Source organism: Ceratotherium simum, chromosome 17, assembly GCF_057802395.1.
Source record: "Ceratotherium simum simum isolate JZ-2026a chromosome 17, ASM5780239v1, whole genome shotgun sequence".
NCBI lineage: Eukaryota > Metazoa > Chordata > Mammalia > Perissodactyla > Rhinocerotidae > Ceratotherium > Ceratotherium simum.
Window position 1 is genome coordinate 50,279,277 of NC_141916.1, and position 10,551 is coordinate 50,289,827.

The following is a 10,551-nucleotide window of genomic DNA, read 5'->3' on the forward strand; positions in this document are numbered from 1 at the left end:
AAGTTTTCAAGTTCTGTCCTTTCTGGTTTCTCTATATATCATTGAAATGAGTATTTCATGCCATTTAACTGTTGATATGTGATTTTACTTTGAAATTTTCTTCCAAGAAAGATTTTTGCCTCAAATTATTTTCTTTCCCATTCTTAAAATTATCAGCTATTAACTTTCTCTTTAGATGCTTGTGTATTAGCATTTCACCTACTATTTGGAGTTCTCCAAATGTGGTATTTAATTTTAAAAGGGTAACAATGCTATGATCTATGAAATATTTATACTACACTTAAAAATTTTCCCTATCAGGAAAAATACAAGAAAATTTTTATGAGTCATTTTTACTGGAAAGATAAATAGTGTTACATAATGAGCTATTCTAAAATTTCCCTTTCATAAGCTCTCCTGATATTTTTTTCTATTTATCTTTACTTTTTTTTTTTTTTTTTTTTTTTTTTGGCTAAAGACAATTTGCTTCTCATGATCTCCTAAAGGATTGTTGCTGCCTCTTCCAACATGGTGTTTAAAATAAATGCCCTGCAATTAGGATTCAAACCGATTTCGTTGTACTCTTGTGGGGTGTGTTATGTTATGCCCATAATATTCGAAAGCATAAGTTAAAAGCAACCAATTTTACTTGAAAATTTTTGAAAAGTTAATTTGTTTCAGGTATTTTAAATATTTTTATAATCAAATAAATTTATATGAAATAGAATTCTGATTACACAAAAATTAAAAATATTCTTAACATCAATAGTTTGCCAGTGTATCATTAAATTAAACACTTTTTAGATATTTTTATTTCCTCAGAGAATTATTCTCATTGTTCTCTTTTACAATATGATTAAAAATATATGGGCCTCTGTGTTAACATTCATTTATAACATTTAAAAAAGATAACTTCTCATAAGTAAATACGAAATGTATTAGAATGCCTTTAAAATTCCTTTCCCAAGTCTAGAATATATCAGGAATGTGGAACATCGGAAATATTACATAAATAAGCGAAGTCTAGATGTGGATGTGAAGTAGAGAAACATTATTATACAGACAAGAAAAAGTAATCATTGATTAAATAATTAATTAACTACTCATATTCTACCCTCATTGATATGACCATTTGCTTTATTAACTCACTTGATTAATCCAAGAGATGTATTGAAATATTTGCTAGCAAAACTATCAATTAAATTCAATGGTAAACCATTAAAAATTATAGGAGGTAATTAAACCTTGTAAAGTAATTTTTAAACCTGAATTGGTCAGCTCATTTGCCTGCACGATTAAATTTACCAGACTGTTTTTAAAAATCTTTATTCTTTGTGCTCTGTATCCACAATCAAGTAATAACTACGAGATGTGCTAAAAGCATAAGCTATAGATATAGTTGGTGATGCCTGAGTCAGTGCGGTCGAGTTTCTGCCGGCAATGGAATCCGGTCCAAATAGAAGTAAGCCCCAGCGGGCAGATGGAAGAGATGTGTGTGAGCTGGAACACAAGGTGATTCTTCTGGGCTCGATATCTCACCTGTTCTTGTTACCCAAGAGGCTTCAGTATTTGTCAGCTATTGGTGAAGATGTGAGAAAGCAGTTCATATTTGAGCTTTGGGCTTTGCCATTTGTATCTTTAGCTGTAGAGATAGGCAGTTTTTTAACAGAAGAGATGAATGGACAAAATAATTTAAAGGGCCATGCCCATTTCGCACAGAATGCAAACATTGCAAATTAAAAAAAAAAAAAAAAAAGACCACGATCACCGCTATGACCACTATAACTAAATACTAACATTCTAAATATAATCCCTATAACAAGACACTGACGTTTTGGGTTCTAATAGAAATTATATTTAAGGAGATATTTAAATCCATCTTCTAAACTACACTATTGCGAGCTAAGTGAAAATACACGAACACTAATGGTCCGTCACTGCTACATTTATCTGAGAGAGATTTTGAATAATAAAGTTTTAAGTTTTATTAGATTGAGGGATGACCAATCTCTTTAAAATACATCTAAATTCAATTGCTTTATTATTTGAAACATTTTTTTCTATAACATAATCTTTTTACAGTCTGTTTTTCAGTTCATGCCACCATAAACATAGCGTATACTTGAACTAAGCTTCAGGCTTGATGATTTTTGGTTTCCTTCCCCCGCAGTCTATACTGTAATTATAAAGAACAGAAATATGTTAGCTTCCTCCTCAGCTGTCTGATGTAGCATTTCCCATGGAATAGTGGGTAAACAATGACAATGCAGTTAAAATGTATGAATTTCAATTCACTAGGAAAAGACTGAAGTAGCTTTATCTGCTTTCACCATTCAATAGTAATAAAAAACATAATTAGTAAAGGAATGTATTTAAATGATGGATTTCATTTAGACAGAAAAACATTTGGGATGGGCACATTTGTAAAAATTTTCCATTGAGTTCTAGTTTGGAGAAATGCTGTCTAAAGGAAAATTTATTTTGATATAAAAGCAATTTTTTACAGAAATTTTCAAACAGAATGAGTGTGATCAAAGGATAACCTTAGGTAGTCTGTGAAAGAGGAATGCTTATTTATATTCTGGCTATATGCTCTTTTTTGGTTTTGTAATAGGCATTTCTCATTTTTGTCCTGCCCTCTCCAACTGCTATAGACTTCATCCAAAACAGCCATCCAGCAAACTCAACACTCAACACCAATGTAATTGGAATATTAAACTCTGAAATTATTTGCTTAAGCCTTAACTTCTCACATTTGCAAGTCCATCAAATGTTTCCACTTTTTCCTAGTCACTACTTTCTTCATTTAATCAAAAAGGTGATTCTCTGACCCACTTCTTGATCATTTTTCTTTTCACTGTTATACCTTTTTATAGCAATTTACCTTTTTAACCAATGATGTACTGTAATAATTATTTTCATCATGAAACACATATGCCCCATTACTTCTAAATATTTGACTAATTCTTTGATCTTTCATGTTCAATAGTTCTCTTAGTCTTCACTATGATTGTGCTTTACCTTACAAATTACCTTTTCCAATTTTTAAATATTGATTCATCCAGATCACTGAAGACTTCTCAAGATGTCAGCACTGTACTAAACACTTTGCAGATATTATTTCATTCAATCCTTAAATGGTTTGAAAATTTGAAATTTATAAAATTTTTGAAATTTATAAAATGTTTATGAAATTTATAAAATGTTTGAAATTTATAAAAATTAAATATCACATTTTTTATTATTAGGTTATAACACAACCTAACAGCTTTGTCAACTTTTTGTTGGCTTTTCTTTTGATTACAGTTTCAAGAAAACACACATGTAAATAAATACAAAAATATCCAAAATTCACAGTACATTGAAGGACCTGTTATTTCATGTAAGCCTCAGTTAGTCATTAGTTAACACCAAGAGCCAAAAAACAAGCTTAAAGACCTCAAAATTCAAAATTTGAAAAGAGGAGAATGTTAAGAAAATAGTAGCATTGAGAGCAGAAAATTTGTCATCTATAAAGTATATTTCTTCTTTAAAACAATCTTGGTGGTATTACTTTTTTCAAAATATTTTCCGTGTTCTATTTCTCAGATTATAAAAATTCTTTGTATTTTCTGACTTCTGTTATATACTAAATACATTGCAAGTTTATTTTACTTTCTGCCCTATTTAGTGTTTTAATAATATAAGCTAATAGGTTACAATATTAATAGTCAGTATTTTGTTCTTTTAAAAAGAAATATTTTTACTATGTAAGCAGAGTTAAAATTTTAACAAGACAACAATCTCTCAATAAAACATTTAAATATTAGGCAAACAGAAAGGGCTTTGTTATGACCTGTTGCAAAGTTGTTGAAAGACTTTATATCTTTTATTTTTTTCAAATAACTAATAGAGCTAAGTGTTACATATCGTTGTACAAGAGTTTTCCTTAAATGTAATTTAAAAAATAAATTCTTTATTTTAGAGTAATTTTAGATTTATAGAAAAGTTGCAAAGATAGGACAGAGAGTTTCGTTATAGTCCTCACCAAGTTTCCCCTAATGTAACGTCACTTACACTACCATAGTCAAAACCTAAAGTACTGAACATTGATACATTGCTAATAATGAACTTATTAGTAAACTTTATTAGGATTTCATCGCTCCAGATTTTATTAGGATTTCCTCACGTTTTCCATTAATATCCTTTTTTTAAAAATTTGTCTTTTGCATCATTAGAAAATAAAAGGTGGAGTTATACACCAACATTACAATAATACTGGCTTTTATATTCACATATGTATTTACCTTTACTGGAGATCTTTCTTTCTTCATATGGTTTTGAGTTACTATCTATCATCATTTCATTTTATCCTGAAGACTCTCTTTAGCATTTCCTGTAGTGCAGGGCTTATGTTAACAAATTCCCTCAGCTTTTGTTTATCTGGGAATGGGTAAATTTCTCCCTCTTTTTTGAAGTTCAATAAAGCCAGATATATTATTATAGGTTGACAGCTTTCTTTCAGCCCTTTAAATATATCATCCAATACTTTCTGGCCTCCAAAGTTTCTAATGAGAAACTGGCTGACAATCTTATTGAGACTCCTTTGTGTTTGATGAGTCTCTTCTCTCTTGCTGCTTTCAAGATTCTCTCTTTTTCTTTCAAGTTTCATTTCAATGTGTCTTGGTGTTGCTTTCTTTGAGTTTATCCTACTTAGAAATCATTGAACTTCTAGGATTTGTAGATTAATATTTTTATCAAATCTGGGAAGATTTAAGTCATTATTTCTTCAAATAAGCTTTCTGCTCTTTTTTTACCTTTTCTCCTTTCTCCTTCTAGGACTTCCATAATACATATTTTCATCAATTTGATGGTCTTCCACAAGTCGTATAAGCTCTGTTCACTTTTCTTCATTCTTTTTTCTTTCTGCTCCTCAGACTTTATAATTTCAATAATTCTGTTTTTAAGTTCACTGATTCTTTCTTCTATCTGTTCCTCTCTGCTATGGAACCTCTCAAGTGAATTTCCCACTTCAGTTATTCTACTTTTAGTTCCAGAATTTTTGTTTGGTTCCATTTTATAATTTTTATTTCTTCATTCATATTTTCATTTTGTTATACTTCATTTTACTGATTTCCTTTGGTTTTTCATCACTGTTTTCCTTTGTTTCTTGAGCATAATTAAGACAGTTGTTTTAAAGTCTCTATCTGTTAAGTCTGATGTCCAAGGTTCCTCAGGGACTGTTTCTGTCAATTTATTCAGTTCCTATTAATGGGTCATATATTTCTGTTTCTTTGTATGCCTTGTGATTTTTCTTTTTATTGAAAACTGGACATTTGACTATAACAATGTGACAACTTTGGAAATAAGATTCTGTCTCTTCCTCAGGACATGCAGGTTTTTCTTTTTTATCCTTTGATTATTGAAGGCTGAAATATTCAATTTGTTTAATGCCCTTGCAAACTATTTTTGCAAAGAATATTCCTTGTCACATGTGGTTACTGAAGTCTCTGTTCCTTTAGCTTGTGGTCAATTTATGTTTTGACAGAGATTTCCTCCAATGCCAGGAGCTAAAAAAATGACAAGACACACACACATGCATCCTCCTACATACAGACACTCAAGAGAAACATAAAAACAAAAAAACAAAACCAATGACCTCTCTCAGTCTTTGTAGATTGGTTCCATGATGGAGAACTCCTGCAATACTTAGCAAGGCTTGCTATCAGCTAGGGGTCAGCATGAGGTGAAAGCTTAAGGTCTTCTCCAGTCTCTTCTGAGTATATATCTTAGTCTGGGAATGCACATGGTGTTCTAAATTCCTCTATACATGGATGCTTTTCAATATTATAATTTTCCAAAGAATCTTACCCCAGCTTCTCCTCCAGGCCTGAGGCGTTCCATCATATGTCTTGACCTATAAAAATTGCCCCAAGTGTCTGTGGGTGTTAGTCAACCTCGCATCTTTTATAAGCAGTAACCACTGCATTTCCTGCCTGAGTTCTGAGTTAGATGAAACAGAGATGAGTGCCTTGGTCAGTCCTTCAGAAATTCTCCAGACAGGTTATAACAAATGTACACAATAATTTGCAAATAAGTTGTATTCTGCTCTCTCTGGTTTGAGGGATGGAACTAGTAACAGGGCTGCCTCCACTTCAAGACCAAGACCACAGCTTCACCAGGGAAACATGGAATCTGGGCAAGTAAAAATGCCAGAAACTTTCCTTTGACTTTGAAAGTGACTTTTTCTTGATCAGACATTTGCTTGGTTGCTGGAAAATGTTGACTGTTTTCCAGAGCTCCAATAAAATTGGATTTGTTTGTTTTTTTATTGTTTCTGTTGGAGAATGAGAGCGTGGAACTTCCTAGTCCACCACTTTGGTGATGTCACTGCAGCTCATCACTTTTCAATACTGAGTAGTATTCCATTGGGTGAATGTCTCATCGTTTGTCCATCTATTCCTCTGGGAAAACCATCTTGGTTGCTTCCAGTTTTTTGTTTTTTGTTTTTGTTTGTTTTTGTGAGGAAGATCAGCCCTGAGCTAACATCCATGCTAATCCTCCTCTTTTTGCTGAAGAAGAGTGGCTCTGAGCTAACATCTATTGCCAATCCTCCTCCCTTTTTTTTTTCCCCAAAGCCCCAGTAGATAGGTGTATGTCATAGTTGCACATCCTTCTAGTTGCCGTATGTGGGACGCGGCTGCAGCATGGCCAGAGAAGCAGTGCATCAATGCGCACCCTGGATCCAAACCTGGGCCGCCAGTAGCTGAGCACGCGCACCCAACCGCTAAGACACAGGGCCGGCCCCAGCTTCCAGTTTTTAGTGATTATAAAAATAGGTCCTATAAAAACTTGCATACAGGATTTTGTGAAGACGTAAGTTTTCAATTCACTTGAGTAAATATCTATTAGTGCTATTGCTGGGTCATTTAGTATGTCTTTGTTGAACTGTAGTAGAAACTGCCACATGTCTTCCACAATGGCTGTATCATTTTGCATGGATTTGGCCATTTAATAGGTGTGTAGTGCTATCTCTTTTGGTTTTAACTTGTATTTCCCTATGACCAATGATGTTGAGCATTGTTTCATGTATTTGTTTGTCATCTGCATATCTGCTTTGGTAGTGTCAGTTCCGATCTTTTTATAATTGGGTTGTGTGCTTTCTTATCATTTGTTTAAAAAAGTAACCTTTTACTTTAGAAGAGTTTTAGGTTTGCAGCAAAATTGAGGAGAAAATATAGATATTTCCCATATATTCCCTGTTCCCACACATGCATAGACTCCCCCAGAGTAGTACATTTGTTACAATTTGTAAACATACTTTGACACATCATAATCGCTCAAAGTCCATATTTACATTAGGGTTTATTCTAGGTGTTGTACATTCTGTGGGTTTGGACAAATGTACAATGACATGTATGCATCATTATAGTATGAATGTATAGTGCCATGTATGCACCATTATGGATGATACAGAGTATTTTCACTGCCCTAAATATCCTCTGTGCTCCACCTATTCATCCCTCTCTTCACCTCACTCCCTGGCAACCACTGATCTTTTTACTGTCTCTATACTTTTACCTTTTCCATAATGTCATATAGTTGGAATCACAACATAAGTAGCCTCCTTAGAGTGGCTTATTTCACTTAGCAATATACATTAAGTTTCTTTCATCTCTTTTCATGGTTTGATAGCTCATTTCTCGTTAGTGCTGAATAAAATTCCATTGCTTGAATATACCACAGTTTATTTACCCACGCACATACTGAAGTATATCTTGGTTACTTCCAGGTTTTGACAATTAGGAATAAAGCTGCTCTAAATACCCGTGGACAGGTTTTTGTGTGGACATGTTTTCAACTCCTTCGGGTAAATATTGAAGAGCATGATGCTGGATCCTATGGTAAAAGATTGTTTAGTTTTATAAGACACTGCCAAACTCTCCTCCAAAGTGACTTTACCAATTTTCATTTGTACAAGCAATAAACGCAAGTTCCTGTTTCTCCACATCCTCACCAGCATTTGGTGCAGTGTTCTGGATCTTGACCATTCTAATGGTTGTGTAGTAGTATCTTATCGTTGTTTTAACTTGCTTTTCCCTGATGACATATGACGTGGAGCTCGTTTTCATATGCTTATTTGCCAAGTGTATATTGTCTTTGATGAGGTGTCTGTTAAGGTCTTTGGCCCATTTTAAAATTGGATTGTTGGGACCGGCCACGTGGCATAGTGGTTAAGTGTGCACTCCACTGCTGGCAGCCTGGGTTCAGATCCCGGGCATGCACTGAGGCACCGCTTGTTAGGCCATGCTATGGCGGCGTCCCATATAAAGTGGAGGAAGATAGGCACAGATGTTAGCTCAGGGCCAGTCTTCCTCAGCAAAAAGAGGAGGATTGGCATGGATGTTAGCTCAGGGCTGATCTTCCTCACACACAAAAAAAAAATGGATTGTTTTCTTATTGTTGAGTTTTAAGAGTTATTTGTATATTTGGATAACAGTCCTTTATCAGATGTCTTTTGCAACTAATTTTTCCCAATCTGTAGCCTGTCTTTTCATTCTCTTGATGGTGTTTTTTGCAGAGCAGAAATTTTTTATTTTAATTAAGTCCAGCTTATCAATCTTTCTTTCATGGATCATGCTTTTGTCGTTGTATCTAAAAAGTCATTGCCCAACCCAAGGCCATTGAGATTTTCTCCTATGATATCTTCTAGGAGTTTTATAGTTTTGAATTTTACACTCAAGTCGATGATCCATTTTGAGTTAACTTTTGTGAACCATGTGAGTTCTGTGTCTAGATTATTTTTCTTTGCATGTGGATGTTCAGTTGTTCCAGCACCATTTGTAGAAAAGGCTAGCTTTGCTTTATTGTATTGCCTTTGTTCCTTTGTCAAAGATCAGTTGATGATATTTATGTGGGTCTATTTCTGGGTTCTCTATTCTGTCCTATTGATCTATTTGTCTATTCCTTTGCCAATACCACACTGTCTTTACTGTGGCTTTATATTAAGCCTTGAAGTCAGGTAGTGTCAGTCCTCCAACTTTGTTCTTCTTCTGTATAGTGTTGGCTATTCTGTCTCTTCTCCCTCTCCATATACATTTTGGAATCAGTTTGACAACAGTGACAAAATGACTTGCTGGGATTTTGGTTGAGATTGCATTGATCTATAGATCAAGTTGGGAAGAATTGACATCTAGACAATATTAAGTTTTCCTACCCAGGAGCATGGAGCATCTCTCCATTTATTTAGTTCTTTGATTTTTTTCAACAGAATTTTGTAGTTTTCTTCATATAGATCTTATACATATTTTGTTAGATTTATATCTAAGTATTCTTATTTTGGATGCTAACATAAATGGTTTTGTGTTTTTTATTTCAAATTCTACGTGGTCATTCCAAGCATATAAGAAAGTGACTGACTTTTGTAAATTAACCTTGTATCCTACCACCTTGCTATAATCACTTATTAGTTCCAGGAGTTTTTTGTTGACTGTTTCAGATTTTCTACACAGATGATCATGTCATCTGCAAACAAAAACAGTTTTTTTTTTTTTTATTCTGAACCTGTATATCTTTTATTTCCTTTTCTTACCTTATTACATTAGTTAGGACTTTCCAACACAATGTTGAAAAGGAGTGGTTAGAGGGGACACCCTTGCCTTGTTCCTGATCTTAGTGGGAAAGTTTCAAGCTTCTCACCATTATGTATGTTATTAGCTGTAGGTTTTGTGTTGATAGTCTGTAAGCCGAAGAAGTTTCCCCTATTCCTAGTTTATTGAGAGTTTTTATACTGAATGAGTGTTAGATTTTTGTCAAATACTTTTTCTGCATCATTTGATATGATCATGTGACTTTTCTTATTTTGCCTATTGATATGATAAGTTAAATTAAGTGGCTTTTGAGTGTTGAATCAGCTTTGCATACCAGGAATAAATTCCACTTGGTCACAGTGTATAATTCTTTTTATTCATTGTTGGAATTGATTTTCTAATATTTTGTTGAGGATTTTTGCACCTATGTTCATGAGAGCTATTGGTCTGTAGTTTTCTTTTCTTGTAATATCTTCGTCTGGTTTTAGTATTAGGGTTATATTAGCCTCATAGAATGAGGTGGGAAGTATCTTCTCTGCTTCTATCTTCTGAAAGAAATTGTAAAGAATTGGTATAATTTCTTCCTTAAATGTTGGACATTATTCACCAGTGAACCCATCTGAGTCTGGTGCTTTCTGTTTTGGAAAGTTGTTAATTATTGATTCAATTTCTTTAATAGATAGCCCTATTCAAAATGTCTATTTTATCATTAATTTTCAAGAGTTCCTTATATAATCTGGATATGTCTTTTTTTCAGATACGTGACTTTCAAAAATATTTTCTTATATTCTTTGGCTTGCTTTTTCATTCTCTTATGGTGTCCTTTACAGAGCTAAAGCTTTAAGTTTTGATAAAGTCCTATTTATCATGTTTTTTAATGGCTTGTGCTTCTGGTGCTATATCTAGAAATTCACTGCCAAACAAACTCACAGAGGGTATTTTTCTGTCCTTTCTCCTAAAAGTTTTATAGTTTTACATTTTACAGTTGGGTTCATGATCCTTT